Source organism: Kogia breviceps, chromosome 10 (genome assembly GCF_026419965.1).
Source record: "Kogia breviceps isolate mKogBre1 chromosome 10, mKogBre1 haplotype 1, whole genome shotgun sequence".
NCBI lineage: Eukaryota > Metazoa > Chordata > Mammalia > Artiodactyla > Physeteridae > Kogia > Kogia breviceps.
Window position 1 is genome coordinate 73,176,330 of NC_081319.1, and position 26,680 is coordinate 73,203,009.

Here is a 26,680-nt window from a genome sequence, read left to right on the forward strand (position 1 = left end):
ATCTATGGAGTCATTTTTTTTTTTTATGCCTCTGCCCTTGGTTCCCTTTCCTGTATGTTCATCCACTTAACTCTATCTTTGAAGCCCTGGCTGAGTGCTACCACCTCCATGGAGCTTTCTGTGAGGCCCAGACTAAACAAAGCCTCCCTCCACTGTGTTTCTGTGACATGCACAGCCCAGTAGACACCGCCACTTCATGTGACAACGCTTTCTCATGAAATGCATGTCTCTTAGGAGGTAGAGATAATATTTTTTGTGAGTCCCCAGTGTCTTGCGCTCAATGTCTAGCATTTAGAAGATGCTCAACATATGTCTGTTAAATGAATTGGGTCAGGAATGAACCAGGAGTGATGAGGAGCCTTGCTCTCGTTGCCATAGGAACACAGTCCAAGGCCAGAGGGACTCGCTCTGAGACCTAGGGTTCCAGAGGTGCGTTCATGTGGGCCACACGCCACATCTTTTGCCTGGAAAAACCTGCAGACTCCCATCACCCAGCCCCGGTGTAAGGAAGTGGACCAGCCCATCTGACACCAATTTAATGATTACTGTTGATAAAAATAGCACCATGAAGAATGTCTGAATGGTGAGGCACACACAAAGACACCCCACCCTTTTCCAATCAGAAGCAAATGGGCACATCTCAGTTCTGTCTCCACATCTGCCCCGCACACTCCCGAGTCGGGTGGGCCTGGGAAGGGGTTTGGGCGATGTTCAGAGAGATGAGCCCTGATACGCGAGAGACATTAGCCAGAGAGTGCTTTGGCCCAGCAGAGCCCACCAGGAGCCAAAGGGCTCATTCCACACCTTCTCCTCACCCTAGGCCACGCCCAGCTCTGACAATGTATGTTTTTTATTGTGTCATTTTTATGATTTATCATTTCTTATGATTTGTTTTAACCACAGAGGGTAGAGGAATGAGTCTCTCTGGACTAGGGCTGGGGGAGAGGGAAGCTCCACCAAGACTACACTGGAATCCGCCTGCCTGTGGGACCCCCAGATGGCTTCCCACACAGGAGGTGATGAGAGGGCTTCCACCAACCAGAGGCGGCGAGGGTGGAGGTGGGGTGGAGGGCTGTCCAGAAAGCTGCAGCGAAGAAGAAGCGTTCATGGCCTTTACTCTCCCAGGCTCTGCTTTCTTTTAGAGCTGACAGCCCAAGGTGACAGCTGGGTGGAGAGGCCAGGGCGAGGTTTCCCAGCACCCATGGTACCGATATGGCAGTAGTCCCGGAAGAACTTAAAATCAGCTGAAAACCCCAAGGGGCCTTCCTTAAGGTGTGGGTGGGTCTGGGCAGCAGGAGCAGAAAGGACAGGGGACACACAGAGGAGATAAGCCCAGGAGGGTTGCTCGGGAGCATTCTGCAGAGAATTTTCAAGGTCGTGCTAAGAAATTTGGGGCCAGCGCTGTGACATTTTATACACAAATCACCAACTTTCAAAGACTTAAAATTTATTAAAGTACACATTATGGGATAGTTACACTGGAAGTATTTGATATTTTTGGTGATTTAAAAGGCACCTGGGGTCCTGCAGTGCCATGGGCTTAACGTCAGGAACACGGGATTGGCTTTCCTCCTGCTACAGTGGAGGAAGATTCTGGCATTGGTGTTCTTGGACGGTGATGACCTCAGGTGAATGGACAGGAGCGTGACGGCTATAATCCCAGCAGCTCGCATCCTAAGTGTCTGCTCAGGCAGGTCAAGGTGAGGTGGTGAGGATGCCCATAGACTGAAGGCCAAGAGGCACAGCCAGGCCTGGAAGCCTACTGGGGCTTCACGGCTGCCACATGGTGGGTGAGGCTGGGTCCACAGGGAGGGGCACGTGGAAGGGACCCCACAGGCCGCTGCAGTGCATGAGCCCGGCTCCACCTCCGTCCCACTCTTGTCCATTCCCATTCTGTTGGCTCAGAGCCCACATCCAGCCCCTTTTGGACTGTGCTAAGAGACCAGTTCTCACTCCAGTTTGGGGCCAGCCACCAAGCTAATCAGCAGCCTTTTATGTACTGAAGAGATACCTCCACCTCCCTTTCCCTCTCAGGGTTTGCAAAACAGCTCTTTCTCGTCTGGCGAGCTCTTGCCCCTAAGCACACATCGTGCACTAAACAGAGCAGGAGCCATGAAGCACGCAGTGACTGAGGGCTCACTTCGCTATGAGATTATCATCGATTTATTTATTCTCTCGATAAGTATTTATTCATCTTGTTCACTCACATGCTAGGCATGTGACAGAGATATAAACTTGAACGAGAAGATTATAGCATGATCCTTGCCCTTAAAGAGTACAAAATCTAGTAAGGGAGAAAGAAAAGTCAACAAATAGTTACAAAGAAGCTGCTGCTCCCTGTAAGGCAGGTGTGCCGTCCAGCGCTGGGTGGCGGGGAAGGAGGGAGGGCCAGCTCTGTCAGGGAGTGTGTGAAGGGTCCTGAAGATGAAGCGGCACTTGCGAGGTGGAGAAGTGGAAGAGATCCCAGGTGGAGCGGTCGGAGGAGTGTGGATTAACAGGGCAACTGGATTAATAGGCGCGGTTCTGCCACCTGATAGGAATGACCTTTGGGTGACTCAGAAATGAATTTTTTGCATACCTGACACTAAGCATGGTGCCAAGTGCTTTCTTACATGTTATTCCAGTTAAACTTCTTCGTGATCCCTGGTCATAATTTCATTTTACAGAGGAGGAAACTGGGGCTCACTTAAAGAAATGGTTATAAAGGGGTAAAAAATTGCCCAGCTTTCAGAGGAAGGTAGACCCACTTTTAGACCAGTTTTTCCAGGGAAAAGTATGCCTGATAGAGGAAGCAGGTGGTGGGCCTCCAGATGACCTGGTAGAAATAGATTTACCCACGAGATTGTACTCTTATTAGCGCCTATCTTGTCTGAAACTTTTTTTTTTTTTTTTTTTGCGGTACGCGGGCCTCTCACTGTTGTGGCCTCTCCCGTTGCGGAGCACAGGCTCCGGACGCGCAGGCTCAGCGGCCATGGCTCACGGGCCCAGCCGCTCCGCGGCATGTGGGATCTTCCCGGACCGGGGCACGAACCCGTGTCCTCTGCATTGGCAGGAGGACTCTCAACCACTGCGCCACCAGGGAAGCCCTGTCTGAAACTTTTAAGTCTTTTTTTACAGGATCATGAGTTTTGTTCACTGTTTGCACAGTTCACCTCATATGTCGATATGTTCTGTTAGTGTTTCTAGAATTTGTAAGCTCCATGAGGGCAGGGATTTTTGTCAGTTTGGTTTGCTGCAGTCTTGCTAGCACCTGGATAGTACCTGACACACAGGGGGAACTCAATTAAATATCTTTTGAATGAATGAATGAACGAATGAATGTATGTTTTAGATACTTAGCGTTGTTCCTTTTAGGACAGTGCACTGTGACGCGATGGCGGAGGAGAGGCACGCACCCACTGCTCTCTCTCTCTCCACCATCACGCTACGGGGTGGGTCCATCCCCTGTACGGTGTGATTTTAGAAACCCAACACCATCTTCTCCCCACTACATGTTACCATTAGAGGTGAATTTCAACTCCAAGAAGCTTTTATAAAAAGGCAAATACTCTTGAAGGCATCTATTTTAGGGCTAGCAAAGAAAAACTCCATGATTTCTTGACAATTAGCTAAGAGGTCCTGCAAAGATGGGACATAAGATGGTGTCTCAGGCTGGTGCCAGAATCAGGGGGATCTGAGCTTGCAAGGGAAGATGGATGTACTGTGCCTTCTTCCCAACTTTGCTTAGTCTGTCAAACTCAGAGGCTCATCACCTTTCGCTCTCAGGAGTTCTGAGAGTTCCATTTCTAGTTCTCAGTTGTTTCCTTTTAGTGAATTTCAGTCATAGGACCCAGTGTTAAATCCCAGAAAATATGGATGACTCAGAGAAGCCTGCTGGCTTGCTGAATCACAGGACTGTTTAAAACCTAAAGGAAAGTAAATAAAATATCACAGGGTAGTATAAAATTTCAAACAAAACAAAGCAAAAAACAAAACCCCCAAAAAACCCTAAAGGAGAGGAGTTTCTCAATCTCAGCACCAAAATAGGACATTACAATTCTGGGTTGTGAGTTGGATGGAAAATATTTCCAAGTCCTGAAGGTACAATCTCTTCTGGATTTTGATACCTATTAAAGAGCACTTAGCTAGAAATGGCAGCCAATGAGGTACCCTCAAAATTAGCCTTGGAGTTGGGTTTCTGGAAATGATAGGCACCCAAAGTTCTTAAGTACTGGTCCCTTTCACAGTTCTTAATGCTATTTTTTTTTTTTTTTTTTTTTTTGCCATCCTGAAATTTAGTTCCTTATTTTTCTAAAGAATACAAATCAGTACTTTTGGAAGTCCTCCCTGCCCCCAACACAGGGCCCCATGGAAACCAAATGGAAAGAAAAAACAACGGAAATGGAGAGTTTATGCTGCTGTCGTTGGGCCTGCTGTCTGATTTCCTTTAGTCTGGGGCTCGTGGGCCAGAGCTCATTTTCCTGGCTGCCCCCAAACAACCTACTACTGCTTAAGCTATTGCTTAAAAATTGACAGGAATAAAATAATGGAGAGTTGTGTTATTCAAGCTGAAAAATGATTTGCTAATCAGAGCCAAAAATATATTTTCCTTGGGAAAGACATTTATGCATGTGGTGCCTCACTTCCTTCTGACTGAAGAAGGAAAGAGAGAAAAGAAGACCAACAGGGAATGAAGAAAAGTGAGATATGGGGTGGATTCCAAGGGGAGAGTGGGTGTAAACCCACCTTTTGGGACTAAAACCATGAGAAGACTCAGAGCTGGGAAGGGACATTCAGGGCTCAGGTAGGGAGAAGGCTGGATGAAGGAGATGATTACACTCTCTATGGCTTGGTAGCAGAAGCTTTCGAAACCAAAGATAAGGGAATGGCTTTGATATAGTGTTATGATGAATACCTACAATATGTAGACCATGGAAGTGCATACAGGAATGAGAAGCAACAGGTAGGGATAGAGTGTGTTTTTTTGGTATCTGATATAAGTTCTATATGCACTGAAATTTCTCAGTAAGTGTTGACTTAGGTGAAATATACAAAAATATCCTCACACAAATAGCCAGAAGAGAATTCCATCCTCTAGTGTGTGGAGAAGTTAGAATGAATGGACCAACGGGAGGGAAAGGAATGAAGACTTTAGCTGACGGGAAGGGATAACTGATCAAGGTGGCATGAAACATATAGGTCAGGAGGGATAGGAGGACCAAGGGAAGGGTCAGTGGTCCAGCATTCTTGGGAATGGTGCTTGGAACGAGGATGTCCGCGGGGCCATAAGAGAGGAAGTGATGGCCTCAGGCTGAAACTCGGGTGAAGGACAAGTCAGCAGCTTCTAGCATGGAGAGCAAAGGGTCCTTTGATGCTGGACTGAATGAACTCATGAGATCGGGATGTGCTGAAGGATGGACCATCTCCCAGAAAGATTAGAAAGGACATCTGAGATACTGTCTTCAGTGTCCTCCCCACCCCATTTGTGGGGTCGATGCTGTCATCTAGGAAGGAGGAGGTTTTTGAAAGTTACATGAAAGACAGAGATGGCACATATATAGCTCCCATGTTCCCACTTTCCTTCCTCACACCCATGGAGACATTGCTAACCAATCACAGCCTCCTTTGCTGGGGAAACTAATTATAGCACTAGAGCTGTCAGCATAGCTCTTCAGGCAGCCTCTTCCGGTCAATCATCCCTGGCATAGAAGCTCTTCCTGTAATAGATGGCTCCCACATTACTACCCAATTAAATGACAACTGATGTTACTTTCATCATTCCTGTGCTTTAAGGGAAAAATAGCTGCCTTCTTCCATCACCTTAGGGGCTGACATGAAGGTAATTTTCCCCAAGGAGCAGCATCAATGCCCCGAATCACTGAGAGTGGCCATCTGGGAAGAGATGCTGAGGAGCGCTCTATTCATGTCTCTCCACTGCCAGGGTGGTGGAGGTCACCACAGGAAGAAGTGCCATGTGCCATGGCTCTGTTTACTTTAAGGGCCAGGAGCAGCTCATCTACAATTTGTGGAGTTGCTGGGTGGGTACAGCAGGGTATGGAATCAGAGGATGAAGGGAAGACGGAACCACTTAGCCACAGCCAAAGTGACTGCAGATGTGAAGACCATAGAGTAGATCTTTTGGGGGTGACCAAAGACACTTGACCAACATGCTTCTCCCTTTGGATTGACAACTTCTGGAATGGGTTGGTGCCCCAAAGGCCTTGGGGTCAAAAGCCTATGTTCAAACCAGGTGATACCACCTGGGCTAAAGTCCTCAGATTAGGATTTGCCTTGGAGTTTCCTAAATTGCCACATGAAAGATGTCAAAGGAGAACCTTTAATTAGTGGATTCTTAGGGCTGGCTTGGAGCAGGCTGAAGCATGGCAGGCTTGGCAGGGGCTCTAGGGAGTGGAGTGAAGGGAAGATCCAAAGTGGAAAGCCACTGAAACCTTAGGAGACCCACCCAATGGTGGCACCACATCTAAATAAATCAGATGGGTTCCTGACTCCTGGTGCCAGAAATCACACATCCCACTGGCAACCTACCAGGCCCAGCAGCACAGACCATGTGGGCTGGACGGAATGAAGGGGCAGGGCACGAGGCAGTCTGTGTTTCCTTTTTGTCTTGGTACCGGCGTTGATTCAACCTCCTGATGCAGCTGTGTCCTGGATGTGGGCCTGAGCAGGTGAAGAAAGGCCCCATGTGCCAGCCCAGTGGACAGGCTTGGAGCCCCTGCAAGAAGGGCAGCTGCTTGAACATAGTTGCCCATGTCCAGCAGTAACATAAAACCTTCAGACAATGGTCCCAAGATCATCTGCCGAAAACTGTCATTTTCCTAACCCAGCATCTCTGGGGTTTTTATTTTGTGAGTGTTCTCATTCAGGACAAAGTGCCCATGTGGGTTGCTTAGAGAGACCTGTGGATAGACACAGGCATGGAGCTTGGAGAGCAGCCTGGGTCATGTTGGCATTTCTGCGTTTTAGAGTTCACTCAGGAATCTGGAGGCCAACAATGTTTCCACGAAATAAGACAGCATCCTGTGGCTCCTGCTGCCAGGCTAACCTGGACCTATGGGGTCTTTTTCATCGATTTCAACCCACGGATGTGGCAGCCCAAAGGGGCCTTGGGGTCTCATTCCATGCCCAATATTTGGACCAACCTTGGGAATCTGGGTGGAAGGACATGTGTGTTCTTAGCCCTTTGTGGGTTAAAGGGCAGTTGACTGAGAGGCCCACTGTACAGAAAGGTAGCATTCCTCTTCAGCTTAGAAAGAGGCTCCAAATTCTGCGGAATCTGAAAAATACAGGATTCCCTGAGTTTGACATGTCTTGACCACTTCCAAAGGCCATGGTTAATAGGGTTCTGTTGCCTGGTCGCCACTCTGATGAGTTTGGTTCTTGTGTCAGCCTGTGCTTTGGGCACAGTCGTTAAAGCAGAGTTCACATGTCCTATTGTCTGAAATGAGGCAAGTTTTCTATGTATGCCTAAATTAGGAATAAATTCCACTCGTCTCAAATTTATTTTGATACATTTAAAAAAGAGAATTAAAGAATTATATTCTAGCCAAGTAGCAAAATTCTCCTTCCCTGAAATGCATGTGGATTTAGATAAAATTCTGTTTCCCTGGCTTGGAAATATGTATAAGTCAAAATGGAGTTTAGATTTGCTAGTCTTCATTCCTTGGGGAAAAAAAGGAAGGGGAAAATTATTTTTTGTGTGTGTCTTCTATGTGACAGGCACTGTTCCATAGTTCATAAATATTAACTCAGTTAATCTTTACAATATCTCTACTGGTGGTGGTGGGGAGCTAATGTTTACCGAGAACTCAGTGCTACAGGGATTATACATGTTGTCTCATTTAATTCTCACAGTGACTCTGTCAACTAGGCAGTATTGGGCCCACTTTACAGGTAAGGTAACTGAGGTTGAAGGAGGTTAAAAGTGACCCCAACACAACAGTTAGTAAAATGGCAAAGCCATAACTTGATCCCAGGTTTGTCTGATTCCAAAACCTTCTCTTTGCATATAGTGCTGCCAGATGGAAATCATTTGCCGAGTAGAAATGATCTCATAAGTACCAGCAAACCACTGAGGTCAGACTGATGGAGTCAGGACTCAGAGGTGATAAAGAAAAAAGGCAGTTTTTGGAGGGTTGTGAGCTGGCATGGGGACTGAAAACCTTGAATGCATATGGCGGCTCAGAAGAGTTGGGGAGATCTTTGTGAAGGGGAAACAGGGAAGGCACCAGGTGGCTGCGAGGAGCTACTTCACCTGGGGACCTGTGGGGTGGGGTAAGGATCAGAGGTAAAGGGGGAGTTGGCTGACTTGTGGTGAAGTCTTGACTCTCTATGAGGACTTTGTTAGTTAGCCAACTATGGCTGGACCAGTTAAATAGTTATCTTTCCCTCATGTATACGGAGCTTGTGCTCAGAAGGGTCTCCATGATAAAAAGAATTTATGCACTTAAGACGGTTGTGTTGGACTGAGCTGGGGGGGGGGATACTACAGGGAAGAGAAGAGAAGGGGCAGGGTCCAGGTTCTCAGAGTGTGGACTCTGCAGAGAAATAATCTCCCACCCCAAAAGAGCAACAGTCGTGAAAAAGAGGTGAAAAGGATCTAGGAGGCCATCATTTTCCCTTTGACCTCTCTGTATCCTAACTGCTTCTCTTCTGGAAAACATCTCATTGTTTAAATGAAACATCTGTTTGTTCCCTCAGGCAGTGAGTCAGTTGGTGAAGCAGACCATCTGTTAACAAGTACCGAGCATCCACGCTATCGACAGCCTTCTGCCATGGCTCGTTACAGATAAATAGAAGAGCCACTGCCCTCGGTCTTAGGATAGAAAGCCGTGGGAACATGGGAAGGTCAAAGCTTATGTTACAAAGCAGGAGAGTACCCCGAGACAGAGCACTGATGGTAACGCGGTACAGATGGTGCAGGTGGTTGCGCAGGCGCAGAGGGGCTGGTCAGACTGTAGAGGGGCTCTTGGAGGAGCGTTCCTTCTGGGGCAGGTTTTAGAGGAACCAAGGAGCAGGAGCTGGAGGAAAGGAGCTCGGCCTGGTGCAGAGCCTGACTGGGAGGACCTGAGGGTTTCCTTGGGCTGTGGGGGAATTGGGGTTCGAGGGACCACTAGGTGCAGACACCACCCTCCTCACTACTTCCCTGCTTGCCCAGGGATCCCCAGGCAGAGGCTGCTGGAGTTTTCCACACCTCCTCAGGCAACTCTCCTTCCCTCACATGACTGAGGAAGAATACTGGCTTTAGCGTGTAACCTCAGTGTTCCTCCTGTCCAGTGGCTGCAAAAAGGAAACAGGATTTGGAGTGAGAAGCCGTGGGACTGAGTGCTGGCCTCACTCTAGCTGTATGACCTGGGTGGGGTCTGCCATTTAAATTGCTCCAAGTCTCAGCCTCCTCATCTATAAAGTGAAGCTAACAGAACTCCTGTCTCTTAATGTAACTGTGAAGGGGTAATGAGAAGAGGTGCCATGTAGTGCATAGCTCCCGTTTAAAACTACTGAATACCTTTTTTCTTTTTTTTCTAACATCCTTATTGGAGTATAATTGCTTTACAATGGTGTGTTAGTTTCTGCTGTACAACAAAGTGAATCAGCTATACATGTACATATATCCCCGTATCTCCTCCCTCTTGTGCCTCCCTCCCACCCTCCCTATCCCAGCCCTCTAGGTGGTCACAAAGCACCCAGCTGATCTCCCTGTGCTATGCAGCTGCTTCCCACTAGCTATCTATTTTTCATTTGGTAGTGTATATATGTCCATGTCACTCTCTCACTTCGTCCCAGCTTACCCTTCCCCCTCCCTGTGTCCTTAAGTCGATTCTCTATGCCTGCGTCTTTATTGCTGTCCTGCCCCTAGGTTCTTCAGAACAATTTTTTTTTTTTTTTTTTAGATTCCATATATATGTTAGCATACGGTATTTGTTTTTCTCTTTCTGACTTACTTCACTCTGTATGACAGACTCTAGGTCCATTCACCTCACTACAAATAACTCAGTTTCGTTTCTTTTTATGGCCGAGAGGTATTCCATTGTATATATGTACCACATCTTCTTTATCCATTCAGCTGTCAATGGACACTTAGGTTGCTTCCATGTCCTGGCTATTGTAAATAGAGCTGCAATGAACATTGTGGTACATGTCTCTTTTTGAATTATGGTTTTCTCAGGGTATATGCCCAGTAGTGGGATTGCTGGGTCATATGGTAGTTGTATTTTTAGTTTTTTAAGGAACCTCCATACTGTTCTCCATAGTGGCTGTATCAATTTACATTCTCACCAACAGTGCAATAGGGTTTCCTTTTCTCCACACCCTCTCCAGCATTTATTGTTTGTAGATTTTTTGATGATGGCCATTCTGACTGGTGTGAGGTGATACCTCATTGCAGTTTTTTTTTGCAGTACACGGGCCTCTCACTGTTGTGGCCTCTCCCGTTGGGGAGCACAGGCTCCGGATGTGCATGTCCAGCGGCCATGGCTCACGGGCCTAGCCACTCCACGGCATGCAGGATCCTCCTGGACTGGGGCACGAACCCGTGTCCCCTGCATCGGGAGGCGGACTTGCAACCACTGCGCCACCAGGGAAGCCCTCTCATTGTAGTTTTGATTTGCATTTCTCTAATGATTAGTGATGTTGAGCATCCTTTCATGGGTTTGTTGACAATCTGTATATCTTCTTTGGAGAAATGTCTATTTAGGTCTTCTGCCCATTTTTGGATTGGGTTGTTTGTTTTTTGATATTGAGCTGCATGACCTGCTTGTATATTTTGGAGATTAATCCTTTGTCAGTTGCTATGTTTGCAAATATTTTCTCCCATTCTGAGGGTTGTCTTTTCCTCTTGTTTAGTTTCCTTTGCAGTGCAAAAGCTTTTAAGTTTCATTAGGTCCCATTGGTTAATTGTTTTTATTTCCATTTCTCTAAGAGGTGGGTCAAAAAGGATCTTGCTGTGATTTATGTCATAGACTGTTCTGCCTATGTTTTCCTCTAGGAGTTTTAGGGTGTCTGGCCTTACATTTAGGTCTTTAATACATTTTAGTTTATTTGTGTATGGTGTTAGGCAGTGTTCTAATGTCATTCTTTTACATGTAGCTGTCCACTTTTCCCAGCACCATTTATTGAAGAGGCTGTCTTTTCTCCATTGTATACTCTTGCCTCCTTTATCAAAGATAAGATGGGTTTATCTCTGGGCTTTCTATCCTGTTCCATTGATCTATATTTCTGTTTTTGTGCCAGTACCATACTGTCTTGATTACTGTAGCTTTGTAGTATAGTCTGAAGTCAGGGAGCCTGATTCCTCCAGCTCTGTTTTTCTTTTTCAGGATTGCTTTGGCTATTTGGGGCCTTTTGTGTTTCCATACAAATTGTGAAATTTTTTGTTCTAGTTCTGTGAAAAATGCCATTGGTAGTTTGATAGAGATTCCCAGCAATCCTTTATAAATATGCTTTACATCTCTTTGTTTCTCCTGGTCTCTTTTTAATCCCAACCTAAGGCACCACTTTTGCTCACCTGGACTGTCTCCTAACTGCTTTGCTAAGCTCCATCTTACTCTCCTACGACATTTTCCCCACATAACAGCCTGAATGATTTTCTAAGAACACAATCATGTCACTCCTGTGCTTTAAATTTTCTAGTGGCTTCCTGTGGCCCCTGAACACACCCCAAACTCCACAGCCTGGCAGGCTTCACATCATCTGGTCTCTGCCTGTATGTCCCCCTCCCCACGCTCCAGTCACACCTCTTTGCTTGAGCCTTCTTGGCTCACTGGTCTTCTTTCAGATCCTCATATATGTCAATACTATTCTTATCTCTGGGCCTTTACACTTGCTGTTTGTTTCTTTTGTCTGGAATGTTCTTTCCCTGAACACTCTGTATGGTGATCAACTCCTTATTCAGTTCTTAGCTCATATGTCAGCTCCTTTGGCTCCCCAACCCAGCCCAATTTTTTCCTACCCTGTTATTCGGTTTTATATCCTTTCTAACATTTGTCACCATCTGAAACTACAGAAATGTATGTATTGTGTGGACTGAAAACTCCATATAGGCATATCTATCTTGTTCACTGCTCCTTCTCTGGTGCTGAGAAGAAAGGAAAAAAGGAAGGAAGGAAGAAGAAAAGAAGGGAAGAAGGAGGGAAGGAAGGTAGGAAGGAAGTGAGGGAGAGAGGAGGGAGGGAGAGAGGAAGAGAGGGGTCAGTCTTATCAGAAATAGGTCCCCCTAACAGGCACGAGATTTGCACCCTTATCCTGCCTTCCACTTCAAGGCCAAACTGACTCCTATGAATGAAGACTCTCAGGTTTGAGCTCCATCCTCCTTGTATCCACAATCAGAATATTTAAAATGACCCTTCTTTCCCAGGGACCTGCCTGGGTGAACTTCCACAGGTCCTTGCTAACCCATCCCCTGAGTAACCGCATCACCTCACTCTCCTGCTCTCTCTCTCTCACTGAGTTTTCACTTTTTGTGGTTGTTTGTTTTGTTTTTATTTTTATTTTCTGAATATTAAACCTAGAACTAATTATTTCTAAAGGGAGCCAAAATGTACTTCACATGTAAGTGGCGAGGGGCCTGTGAGAACAGCTCTCATTCCCTTCCCTGGCAAGTCCTTCCATTTCTAAGACAGAGAAAGAGAATCTATGGGGATATCTAGCATCATTTCAGAATGTGATAGCGTCATCCAAGTTAATATCTGTGTCTGGCATTCGTACATCCTCAACAGGGAGAAGTAATTTGCTATTGTGAACCATTTGTATTAAGCCATTCAGGAAAGTTTCTGAAGAGTTTTTCTTTCATAGGTGCATTATCCTATAAGGATTCAGAAAGGAATATAGTTGATGCAGAAGGCAAGTCCTGAAGATTTAAACCCCCATGTCTTTGCCTAATGAGGTAAGAATATGTAAAAGGTATTATTTTACTACTCCTAATTATCACGATATAGCTTGCCCATTGCCGAAAATTTGGGAAATAAAGAATGGTATAAAGAAGCAGGAAAAAAAAAATCACTCACAGTCCCTCCACCTCTGTTTTTTCTATGCTTTGCTCTACTACATAGTTAAGATGATAATGTATATACAATTATGTAAACCGTTTACTTACTTCACTTAAAATTGTCTCATAACCCTTTATTCTAAGTCATTAAATTCTTCATGAATATTACCTTTTACGGTTTTATCATTTCATCATTATAGTCCATTCCCTAATATTGGACTTATACATTATTTTATATATATGCTCTGTAAATAATGCTGCAGTGAAGATATTGGTGTATAAATTTTTCTCCACATTTAATTACTTATTTTATTAGTTAATTAATATAACTAATATTTACTGAGTGCCCACTATATCCCAGTTACTGTACTTAGAGCAGATGAACAAAGGCCTACTTTCTTGGAGAACGTACATACTCCTGAGGATGTACAGACAAGAGGAGCAAATAAATCCATATACTGATTAGCTCTATGAAGAGAGGTCATGCAAAGTGAGGGGACAGAGGGAGATGAATGACGGGGGTGGTGATTTTCCTCAGGAGGGTTAGAGGAATGACTCTCTGAGGAAGTGATATTTGCACAGACATTTTGGATTATTTCTGTAGGCTAGATTCCTAGAGGGAGTTTCTGAATTAAAGTTCTTGCTTTCTAGGAAGCCGGTTTACTCCCTGACAGTTCTCAGCAGTGCCTGGAAGAAATCACAGTTGTAGAAATGCACCCTACTAGGGCATGATCTTGATGAGCAAGTTACTTAATTCCTCTATTCCTTAGTTTTCCTGTGTGAAATGGAAATAATCACACCTGTTTATGTACACTGTGTGTGTGTGTGTGTGTGTGTGTGTGTGTGTGTGTGTCACGGGGGTGGCAGGGCTACGGGTGGCCGCGGGGAAGGGATGTTAAGGTTCTTGCGCCCCAGGAGAACAAGGGCAGGGAGCAAACGCGTGTCTGTGAAAGGGGAGAGATCAGGTTGTTGAATGTATGCGGGGCATTCCAGTTGATGAAAGCGTAGCTGAAAGAGGGTTCTGGAAGGTGTGGCATGAATGTTCACTGTGTCTAGCAGGTATCAGGTGGTCAGTAATGTATTTTGAAGGAAAGGAACCCAACCTCTCAAGAAGAGCTGATTGACAGAAGGAAAGGTCTTAAATGACTGGTCATGTAGCAGTGCCCTCTGGCTCCTGATTTGTCAAGAAGACACTACAAAGACAGCCTCTTTTCATTCATGAGTCTGCATATAGGTGGTATCTTCAGTTTTCTCCATCATAAAATGGAGCTAGTAACGTCTACTTCATAGGCTTGTTTGGGGGATTAAGTGGGCTTGAAATATGGAAAGAACACAATGCTGTGACTTGTTCACAGTAGTTATAAATGCTTGTTTCTCTCCTTCAACTTTGTATAATTAGGTGGGAAAGGATCTGGGATAGTGAGAGGTGGGACAGTGGTGTAAAGCACCCAGAGGGCTCTAAGTAAACCTCAGCCCCAATGACTGGATAGTTTATTTGCTTATGCACCAGTGTTTGGGTTGTATCCTTTTGAGTTCTCAGATCTGCAGTAATAAAATCATTTTGTTGCATAAGACAATTAATATATGCTAATGTTGACAAAAAACTCCCAGGAAGGAGTTTCAAGGCCTTGGTTGATGGCTGATGGTAAACAAAGTTATCAAAGGCATGCATTATAGCCTCAGACATAAATGCTTTCCTCATCTAAAATGATTAACCTAATTTGGAAAACAGCTCAAATCACATATTTCCTTTGGGTCTTTCCAGCAGTTTTCCTTTGGGCTCCAGTCCCTCCACCTCCACAGGTCCTGCTGTAAACTCTCTGCTGTGTCTCGCCCTCCTCCATCAGACCCTTCTCATCCAGGTGAGGCTGTTTGGAAGGTGTGCCTGCCTGGGGACCTGGCGGACCCTGTTTGGGTTGTGCATATTTGTATGGGGTGGGACACACATGTGACATGCCCGCTATTATCATCCTCCCCTTTCCCAAACTCCAGGGATGTCCAGGGGGTTCCTCACTCTTGAGGCATCCAGGGGAGGCCACAGATAGGCTCCACCTGTTGCTGGCCTCGTGGCTCCTACTTGCTTTTCTCTTCCCCTGCCTTTGCTGCAATCTCTTCACGTGGTGGTAGCAGCATGTAAGCAGCTTTTCTCAGTACTTTCAGTAATAGCCTTTGTCTGACTTCTTCCCTCACTGTTTAGTTTTCTGTTTTTAATCCTGCCTTTTCTTTAAGCCAGAAGCAGAACTGGATTGCGGAAAACAATGCCAAGGGCTTGGGGCCCTGATTTCTGCCATCTGCTATGGCAGGAAGAGGCAGGGGAAGGAAAGGGTGCTAAAAGTTAAGCAGCAGGATGAAGAAGAATCTCAATTTGATTTTCTTAAAAGCTTCTCGCATTGGCATTCAGCTGTGGTGGAAAATGTTCACTGGCAGATGCTCTAGGACCTGGTTAACTGTTTGTAGTTCATGTGGCTGGGTAGAGAGACTGTCCCTGCTGCCGGGACCCAAGAAGCTGCCTTCCACTTCACTGCATCTGCTAATGAGCTTTGGGTTGCCTTGGTCAGTAATTTGCTCTCTAGAGACAAAGAAATGCTAAGAGTGAGCAGGCTGAAAGGCCCTCTGGCTGGGCTTCCTCATGTTACAAACAGCCAGTCTTTGAACTTGTAATTATGAGTCATGGGGCTCCCAGTCTGGTGCAAAAGTGACTCATTTTAAGGAAATTCTCAGTGTTTTCCCTATTACCAAATGCTGTGATCAGCCATTCTGTATATATAAAAAAAGGAACCATTTTATTAAAAGAGCAGGATGTGTGGAAGGAGAACAAGCTGCACTATGCTTTCCAGACGTATGGACCCAAGTCAAGCTCAGGCCCAGTGTGAGCCAAGCAGCAAAAAAAAAAAAAAATAGTACAAATGGCACAGAAAGCAAACGAACAGGAAAACTCATTTCAGAACAGATGCAAAACCAACCCTTTAAGCCAGCAGCATATGATTCCTATAATGCTATGATTCCTGGACATTCTCCCCTGCCCTCCTTCCAACTCACTTGGACCTACTGGAATCGAGGTCAAGGAAGAAATACCTATCTTTGGGTCGATTTAACCACAATGTTGTTAAAGAGTCATTGATGATAGATGCCTCTGAGTTGCCCAAAGCTAGTTACTTAGACAGATGGACTTACAGACACAGCAATCATAGTAAATAAATGTGACCTAGTGATGAGTCTGTGGTGGAAGGAGAATTCCAGGGCCTTCTGTTCTAGAGCCCTCTCCTGAGGACACCTGCTATGTTAATGGTCTTTGGCTCAGGAAACATTTGAAATGATCATTGCCCCTTAGTCAGTTGCAAGAGTAGTAACTGATCTGAAAAGACAATTTTTCTCCTCTGATGCCTTGGGTATGATGAACACTTCCCAGGACCGCAATAAGAGGAAACGGGCCCAGAATGAATTGGTGTGTGCGTTTTTTTGAAAAAATGGTTTGAAATTTCTAATTAACACCTGTACATAGGTTTCCCACTCACCTACACCACTGTAGGAAGATTCCATAAACTACATGGGGAACTTGGCTCTGAGCTAAATTGTCTGACTTACAAATATTACAACCTTTCCAAATTATTTTCAATTTAAAACTGCCTCTCTTGGGACTTCCCTGGTGGTCCAGTGGTAAAGAATCTGCCTTACAATGCAGGGGACACGGGTTCGATCTCTGGTTGGGGAACTAAGATCCCACATGCTGCAGGGCAACTAAGCCCGCATGCCACAACTACTGAGCTCGCCCGCCTCAACTAGAGAGCCTGTGTGCCACAAACTACAGAGCCCACGTGCTCTGGAGCCCATGCGCCACAACTAGAGTGAGAAAATTCGCACGCCACAACTAGAGAGAAGCCCGCATGCTGCAATGAAGAGCCCACATGCCATGATGAAAGATCCAGCGTGCCACAACTAAGATCCCACGTGACGCAACTAAGACCCAACACAGCCAAAAATAAATAAAATAAATAAATAACAAATAAATCTTTTAAAAAAAACCTTAACAAAATCTGCTTCTCTTATTTTTTGAAAACTTTATTTCTCATCTCTTGCATAGAAACCATATACCAAAAGGCTATTTTTGTATGTTCTCAAACCCCCAAAAGAAAATCCATTAATCAGTCACTCAGTGCTTTTGGAATATCAACTTCTATGCATTCTGCTAATCATAGAAATTGATAAAGAATCAGCAAGAGCCATAAAAAGTAAAGGTGGAAGATAACAGTCAGCAGTCATCTCCTAATTGGCAATTCCAGTACCTATTTTCACTTCTCATACCTCTTGACCTCTCTGCAGTATTTAAATATTCCTTAATTATTAAAATTTTCTTCTCTGCCATTTTGGCATAGTTCCCTCCTTATTCTCCTGCCATGTCTCTGACTGTTCATCATGAGCCTCCTTTACTGGCTGCTACACTGCCTGCCCACCTAAGGAGCAAGTCAGTGGGGATGGAAAGGAAGTGTTGAATTCTGCGGACATTTCTGATGGAACACGATGACATATACTATGTGAGTCTATGTTAGAACCCTTGAGTTGCAAATAATGGAAACTTAAGATTGAAGATGGCTTTAAAAAATGGATAGTATTAGTTCAGGTAACTGAAAAATGCAAAGGCAATGCTGGTTTGGGGCACTCTTTGACACAAAGACTCAAAAAGCAAAAGAAAGAAAAGGTTAATCTGAGGAAGTCACTCAAAATGCAGTACAGACATCTAAAGAGATGGAAAATATGAAAGAGAGACAGCGATGTGAAAGACAGGGTAATAAGACCTAACCCATGTCTAATAGGAGTTTCCAAAGAAGAAAACAGAACTGGGGAGAGTCAATATTAAAAGAGATAATGGCTTTGCATTTTTCGGAAATAATAAATATGTGGATCCTGGTATTCAGGAAGCACAATAAATCCTGGGCAGGAAAAATAAAAACAAAGCTCATTCCCTAAACATAATATTGATACCAAGAGCACCGAGGACAAGAATCTTAAAAGTAGCCAGGGGTTTTAAAAGGCGTATTACTTACTAAAGAATGGCAATTAGATTTACAGCAAACTTCCCAATGACAACAATGGAAACAAAAAGACAATAAGATAGTAGCTTTAAAGTTTTCAGAGAAAATATGTACCAACCTAGAATTCTATATTCAGCTAAAATGCCATTCAAATGTGGGGGACAGAATGCTTACTCCCCTCTCCACCCTTATGCAAAGCCCAAACTTTAGCATCAATTCCAAGCAATCTTTACCCCAGCTACACAAAATTTTTCACCAGTATGCAAACACACTGTATCTTCTCAGGACTTCGGGCTTTTGCAATACTGCCTCTTTGGCTTGGAATGCCCTTTTCCACATGGCAGCCTCCAACTTATTCTTCTATTTTACTTCATGAAGAAAAATGTTGAATGCATAAGAAAGAAGGAAGATGTAAGAAGAAATAGTAAAGGCAAGTAAAGTTAAATAAATAAGTAAATTAGGAGGATAAATCTAAATAAGTAGTGCCTGTATATAACAATATTAATACTATTTATTAATTTGGAATAAAGGAAGGATAAAAATAAATCTAGTAATATATTGGACAACAATAATGTTTAAGGTAGAGCGTGCTTTGAATTAAAATGTACTAAAGTTCTTTTGTTTAGGAAGGGGTAGAACTATTAACTAACTTTTGATTTCACAAAGTAAAAATTGCTTGTTAAATTTGAGAATAATAGAAATAGCATATAAAATGTCCAAGCCAATATAGAAAAAATAGAGGAAAAAGCCCTCAATAAATCTACTGAAAGTAGGAAAGAAACAAAAGAAGCAAAGACAAATGATAGTGAATGGAAAGGATAAATTAAATAAAACCATGAAATCCAAGATATTAGTAATCACAATAAATGGAAATTGATCAAATTCACTATTATAACAATAAAGTTTGTCAGACTGGATTTTAAAAACCCAACTATATTTTTCTATGAGAGACACATCTAAAAATATAAGGACCTAGAAAGGTTGAAAGTAATAGGATTGAAAAAAAAATATTAAAAGCAAATGCTAACCAAAAGAAACCTAGTGCAGCAAAGTTAATATCAGGCAAAATAAATTTTAAGCAAAGTGCATTGTTAGGGGCTAATAGGCTCACTATGTATTGATAAAAAGAAATCACAAAGCAGATACAATAATTCATAAATTGAAAGCTCTGATAGTGTAGCATCAAAATGGATAGAACCAAAGTAAACAAATTACAAAAAAGTGGCCAAATCCATTACTATAATGGAACATTTAAATATAACTTCTCAATAATGGAAAGATCAAATAGATAAAATGAGTAAAATTGTTGAGGATTTGAAATAATATGGTTAATGAGCTCATTCCAAAGAACACATAAAAATCCTATATCCCAAAATGGGAAAATATACTTTCTTTTTAAGCATACATAGAACATTGACAAAAAATAAACATATACTAGTTCCCAAATCAGGTCTCAACAAGGACAAAGATTTAATCATAGAAACCATGTTCATTGATGATAGTGCAATAAAATTAGAAACTAAAAACAAAAATACACCTTTAAAAAGTCCATATGTTTGATCATTTATAGAAAATCTTAAAATTACTTATGGGTCAAAAAAAACACAAAAAGGAAAGTAGACACTATTTATAACAATGTTAATGTTTTTATAGCAAATCTTGTGGAATGCAGCTAAAACGGTAATTAATGACAAATTTATAGCTTCAGGGTTCTATTAGAATATAAGGAAGACTGTAAGTTAATGAAATAAGCATACACCTTGAGCAGGTAGAGAAACATCAGGATAAATCCCTTACAAAAAAGAAGGATATAAGAGGAACACACCTGTTCATATCATTCCCTTACTTAGAGAAATATTCTGCTTACTCCCCATTCTGCCCTTATAGAAACCCCCAATTCTACCTTCAATTCAAAGCAACCTTTATTCTGGCTAAATTTTCACCAGTATCTAAATACACTATGTATTTGTATGCTTTTGCAGTACTGCCCCCTTGGCCTTTCCCACATGGCAGGCTCCAATTCATTCCTCTAATTTCAGTTCAAGTGCTACCTCTTCTGGGAAACTTTTCATGACCCCTCTTGACAGAATTATTAACTTCCTTATTGCATTCTTTCACATTCATTTCAATATAAAATGATTTTTAATATGGAAGTGAGCATGCATGCATGCATGAATAAAAGTGCTAAAGTAGGTAGTCAAAAAAGAGTTTTTGGAAGACATCAGCCTTAAGCTAGAATTTGCTTAAAGCTCAGCTAGATCTTGTTTAAGGCCAAACTTAGTAGCAACAGGAGTAACCTCAGCAATAAATCATAGTTAAGATTTATTGAACGCTGCTCTGTACCAGTTAATAGTTGAGGAGAGAAGAAGTATTCTTCATGGGCAGATGACACAGGCAATATAAGTGAGGCCAACCATATTGGTTGGCTAACCTAAAAATCATCCCTAATTCTCTTCACCTTTGCCTTTTTCTCACTCTAGACAAGCACTGTTCAATAAAAATGTAATGCAAGTCATATATATAATTTTAAGTTTTCTAGTATACACATTAATAATGTAAAAATAAACCAGTAAAGTTAATTTCAATATTATATTTTATTTAACCCAATCTATCCAAATATTATAATTTCAATATATGATCAATATTTATAAACAAGATATTTGCATATGCTTTTTATAATAAATATTTGAACTCCTTTGCATATTTTATACTTAACAGTACATCTCATTTCAGACACTGAATTGACATAGAAACATGATCTATATTTATGTTTCATAGAACTTACAATTTTCCCAAACATCCTTAAAGATTTTCCAATAACCAAAATGAGTGCTAAAAAGTGCTGTCTTTTAATAGTTGCATCCATATTGACAAAGCTGGTAATGAAATGTTTACGTGTAATACTAGAAACAATGCATGTGCCTGTTGACACGTGTACTACAATATTTAAATCTTGTGCCACACAATGATTAAAATGCATGATTATAGTGAAATGTAGTTCGACTGAAACAATAAATTTGTAGCTAATGGAGATATGTTCTTTACTGCTTCCATTTTTATATTTAAATTAAATATAAAAGAAAATAATTATAAATTAATACGACAGAGATTAAAATTAAATAAAATTAGAATTTCAGAGCCTCAGTTGCACTAACCTCATTTTAAGTACTCAATAGTCACAGGTAGCTAGTGGCTACCACATTGAACAGTGCAGCTCTAGAGGCTGGAAAAGCCATATATCCAAGTTCCCAGCCTTCCTGGTGCCCTTAGGGTGGCTGTATAATACATTTTTGACCAAAGAAAATGTATGACAAAGTTTGGAGTGGTCTTCTAGGAAGTCTTTTGCTTTCCTGATAAAGGGACAAACTTAAGAAGAGAATTTGCTAGCACCATTCCGTTCTCCTTCTTCTTGCTTTTCATGTGAACAATATGTGATGCCTGGAGCTATAGTAGACATCTTGTTGCCATGAGGAACTCATATGAGGATGAAAAATAAAAACACTAGAACGATGAAAAAATAAACAACTTGAAACCCTGAGGAAAATCACTGAGCTGCTGGACCAGCTCTGAGATCGCCTACCTTTGAACTTCTTGATAAGAAAATAGTGTCCATCTCTATAACTTAAATCATTAATAGACATATAATACTTGCAGCTGAAAGCATTCCTAATTGATACAATGAGCATGGCATGCTGGGAAAAGAGACAATAGGCAGCCTGACCAGGGTAGAGGTACATGTTAAAGAATAGTAATAAGTTTAAAGAGATGCGGTAGAGCCAGAAAATGGAGGGTCCACTAGATAGCTCAGCTGAGAAGCCCAGAGTAGTGTAACTGTCCCTGTCTTATGAGCTTGTCATGTTCTGTCTTTTGCATAATAGTTTATATATATGTTATTTTTTAGTTACTAGATTATAAAGGCTGGGAACATTTACAAAGTATTCAGTAAATACTCATTAGCTGAATGATTAGATATAGAGCTGGAGGGATGAAGACTGTCTCTTCAGCATAGATCAGATGTTTAACATTAAAAAAAATACAGCAAACTAAACCCCTCAGTGAGAAACCCTATTAAGGGTTCCTGTATTAATATGTCAAATAGAAAGTCCTTGGCCTAACTTCTCTGTCCCATAAATACCTAAAACAAAAAGGACAACATTGAATTGAATTTTGCCTAACCCTCTCCACTTTCAACTTAATTACTAAGTAGCACCTTTATCCTTCCTCTGACACTTGGCTTCTATTTTTACCTCTTTGAACATGTCATACCTAACCTCATGGTGCCCTTTCTGTCTTTAGTCCTCCTTTATCTCATTCCCACATCCCAACCCCAGTGTGAGAGTAGGCCTCCAACTCCCAGCTCGAAACCTGTGCAAACCTCTACTGGCCAATCTGCCTCCAGCCCCATCAACCCCAAGCTACAAGCCAGTCAAATTCCTCTGATACTATATTTTAAAGAACATGGGGCTTCCCTGGTGGCACAATGGTTAAGAATCTGCCTGCCAATGCAGGGGACACGGGTTTGAGCCCTGGTCTGGGAAGATCCCACATGCCACGGAGCAACTAAGCCCATGAGCCACAACTGCTGAGCCTGCACATCTGGAGCCTGTGCTTTGCAATGGGAAAGGCCGTGACAGTGAGAGGCCCGCGCACCACGATGAAGAGTGGCCCCTGCTCGCTGCAACTGGAGAAAGCCCTCGCACAGAAACAGACCCCAAAAAACAGCCAGAAATAAATAAATAAATTAAAGAATATGTAATTTTCTTTTTCAGATTTTAAAATAATACATTCCTTGTAGAATATTTGGAATAAACTTAAAAAAGAAATCTCTAATCTGACTACCAAGAGATAATAACTATATTTCAGGGTATTTTTCGTCAGACATTTCTCTATACATGTTGAGATCTATGTAACATAATTAAAATTGTATTACAAACAACACTTGCATTCGTCCTTTTCATTTCTCATCACATCATGAAACGTTTCCTCTGTAATTAGAAATTCTTCAAAGGCATTAAAAAAAATAACTGCACAATACCCCAACAGATAGCCTTTCTTTAACTGAACTATATCTTTATATCATCACTTCTGTTTTCTGATTCCCCACAGTGACTACCAATTGTCTTTTGTATTAAATAAAAATTCCAACTCTTGGACCCTGTCAGGTGCTGTCATTCTACATCTGCTTCTACCCTCCAGCTGGTGTTTCATGTTCCAGCCAAATAAATTGGCTCACTCCTTCCCACACAACTTCCCTCTCTCCCTCTGAGCCATTCTTCATTTGCTTCCTCTTACGTCTCTGTCAAATCATTGTTCTCCTTAAAATTTACCCCAGGTTTCATTCCAGTAATTTCCCACTATCCCTTTCTTTATATTTCCCATATCCCAGTTTCTCTAACATATGGGTTTATGACAAGAGCAGGAGGAACAGAGCTAGCAGGTAGGGGCCGCTTCTTCTTGACCCCCCGTTGCACTTTGTGAGGTCTGGTTGGCTTTGGAAGGGAGACCAGGCCTCATATTCTCGTGCTCAGGACTGAGCGGCGGGGAGTGGTTCATGTTGGCCCGGCTTTGATTAACAAGATAGACTATCAGGCATTTGGAGACCATCTGCATTTCCAGGCTAAATGAAAACATGTTTATTTTGGCTGCTGAGTACCTGGAGGATGAGGGAACCTCTGTGCATAAGAGAGTCTTAGCCTTCTTTTGGAAAAAAAGATCTCAATTAAATCCAATATCTGCTTTAGATTAGCCAGTGTAAGTATAAGCTTGTGCACTAACTTAAGGATCCTGGTGAAGTGTCCCTACTTTTGCATCTAACATTTCTTTATCTCACACAGCTATTCTTTTATAATTGAAAATTGTGAACATCTGGTTAAAAGTTGAATCTGGAATACAAAACAGCCTCTAGCCTCCTCCTTCTCAGCCTAATCAGGCTATCACTTGTCTTGACACAGACTAGATGCCAGCAGGCCGAGATGGCCAGGCCAGATGGAATGTTTGCAAGCACCACTCAGTGGAATAGGACTTGTGCTAACAAGGCCCCGAAGGACCCACTGATCCCCTGACTGTGGGAGATGGTTACAGCTTGTTGAATTCAGTGTAGTGATCTATTTACAATGGATTAAAGATCTTTCAAGAACTGCCTTTTTTAATTGATCATTTTTACCCTTGTTAACTTACAACAAACTTTGGGTTACTGAAAGCATGACTGTCCCAGTTTATGGCAAATGAAAGTTACGTGCAAACCAGGTTTTGTGCTTGTTAGCCACCTGAGCAAAATGTTGGATGGGAGCTAGCAGCTTTAAGATGTACCTATAAATTTTAATTGGTAAGGACTTCATTCTATAGTCCACTTCCCCAAATATTTCTGGTATCACCAGGTAGCAGTATATTTCTTATTTCCAGAATAGGCCATGGACTAACTCCACTGCTTCCCTAGGTGAACAGGGATGCCATACCCTCAATATGCATAAGCTGTGAAGTAAGCAGCCCTATTATTTGGTTGCTAGCATCACTGGCCATGAAGTTGTCAAGGGAGGGCAGAGAGGAAGGTCAGATGTTACCATATAGTGTGACAGACACATCTTTGGCAAATGAAGAATTTTGGATGAGTAACTCTTGTCTCTTCAAAAATCAAAGCGATGACATTGTCATCAAGAGACAGTTGTAGGCAACTGAGAAATAGCTGCCAAATGTGAACCCTCTGAATCATCTCTGACTCCTCCTTCCCCTCCTTCCCCATTTAACTGGTCATAAAGACCTTTTGATTTCCTCTCATATAAATCTCTCCTACTCATCTCTCCTTCATCTTCAACACTGAGGTTTTGGTTCAAAACCTCATCATCTCATGCCTAAACAATTTCATCTCTTATCTTCCTAATTGTCTAACTGACTCCATTCTAACCCTCTCCTTATGCTTGTCAAGAGTATCCTTCTAACGTCAATCTGATAGTTTCTCTATGAAACTTACATATTTGCAGAGGTTCCCTAGTGTTTATGTTTACTGTACCATTTCCAAACCTTATGGATTCAACAAGTGGGCCTCAACTTAAGCCTTTACTTCTGCTGCCCCCCACCAGACAGTGCATCTTGTGTTCTGACTATACTCAACTACTTGAAGTCCTCCAGACATTTCATACCTACCAGGCTTTGGCAAATCTCTGTTCTTTTTGACTATGCTGTCCCCTATGTCTCAAATGTTCTTCTCCAGCACCTCTGAATTTATTTCAAGAGGCAGCTGAAATGTTGCTGCTCCTGAAGCCCACCCTAATTCCTCCAGAATAGAACATCATTACCTTCTCCCCATGGCACATCACTCTCCACGTGCCGACCCTCTCACCCCACGTGCCAAGGGCTCCTTTACTTTTATCCATCTCTTTGACTTCTCTGTGAGTTCCCTGACCTTAGCACTTTGTACTCCAGGAACTAGCACAAAGCCTCACATATGTATCCTGCTCACTCATGTTTGCTGAATACATAAACATGGTGATAGAGGAGGTTATTCTGAGTTTTGTGTGACAGCAAGACCAGCCTCCCTTCCTCCCTCTCTCCTTTCCTTCCTTACTCTCTCCCTTCCTTCCTTCTTTCAACCCTTCCCCTTTCCTCCCTCCCTCCCTCCCTCTCTCCCTCCCTCTCTCCCTTCCTCCTTCTTTCCAACAAACACGAGGTACCAGAACTCTTTCATACTTTTTGGAAGAACATAGAGCAATGGTTCCACAGTTAAAAAATCAAAGATAAGGGAGTTAGCATTTCCAAAATGGTGGTATGGGGAGCTCAGAGGGCCTTCTCACCAGAAAACAACCATAGCTAGTGAAAATTTTTAAAAAAATTCTGGAAATTATCCTAATGGGACATAGAAAATGGAGAAATATGTATTCAAGAAAATCTACTAAATCTTGGTAAGAACAGTGGAGTTTGTGGCATTTGAGCCGGGACCCACTCCCTTCCCATTTCCTACTTCTGCGTGATGGAAGCTTTACTCTGGGTGAATGCAGATTAGAACACAAGGCTCCCTCTCCCCTTAGATCCCAGACTAGAATTATGGTACCTCTCTAGGAGGGGTGGGCTGCCAACAGTTCTCATGATCCCCAGCTCTGTGTTGGAGAAGTTTTATTCTAGGCAGGAGGAGATGACAAGCCTGGGGCTTCCTTCTTTCATCCATCCCCCACTTTATTTATTTATTATTATTTTTTAAAAGAATGATTTAATTTAAAAATCAATGAACCAACTTTTAAATTATGCTACAAGTATCAAATATATTTTGTTCAATCAATTGCTCCAAAACAAAGTTAAGACTTGATTCATTCTAAGACTTTGTGCATAGTCTCAGCTCTAACCTAAATTTTGTTCAATATAAGATAAATTGAATTTATTTTCATAATTTGCTCCTTTTAAAGGTCAAGTTTCAATCAAATATTTATTTATCATCTGCTGTAAAAGTATGGTCCCCTTCTTTTTGTAATGTCATAGCTCCTCAGAGGGGGAATGTATGCATGCATAAACAAAGATTAGAAGACGAGAAAGACAGAGTAAAATCTTAGTACAAAATAGGTCATCTCTGGAGTGGTAGTGTGGCAAGTGATTTTTGTGTTCTGTGACTTTTTCTAAATTTTTCAAAATTTTCTAAAAAATGAATACATCCAGCTCTTGAAATATGAAAATACTTACTTTTAAA

General features: G+C 42.4%; 1 protein-coding gene across 3 annotated transcripts in view; it reads right to left on the minus strand.

Moving 5' to 3' along the window:
* Positions 1–26,680, minus strand: part of KIF6 (kinesin family member 6) — a 400,730-nt gene that overhangs the window by 83,703 nt on the left and 290,347 nt on the right. The window lies entirely within an intron of this gene.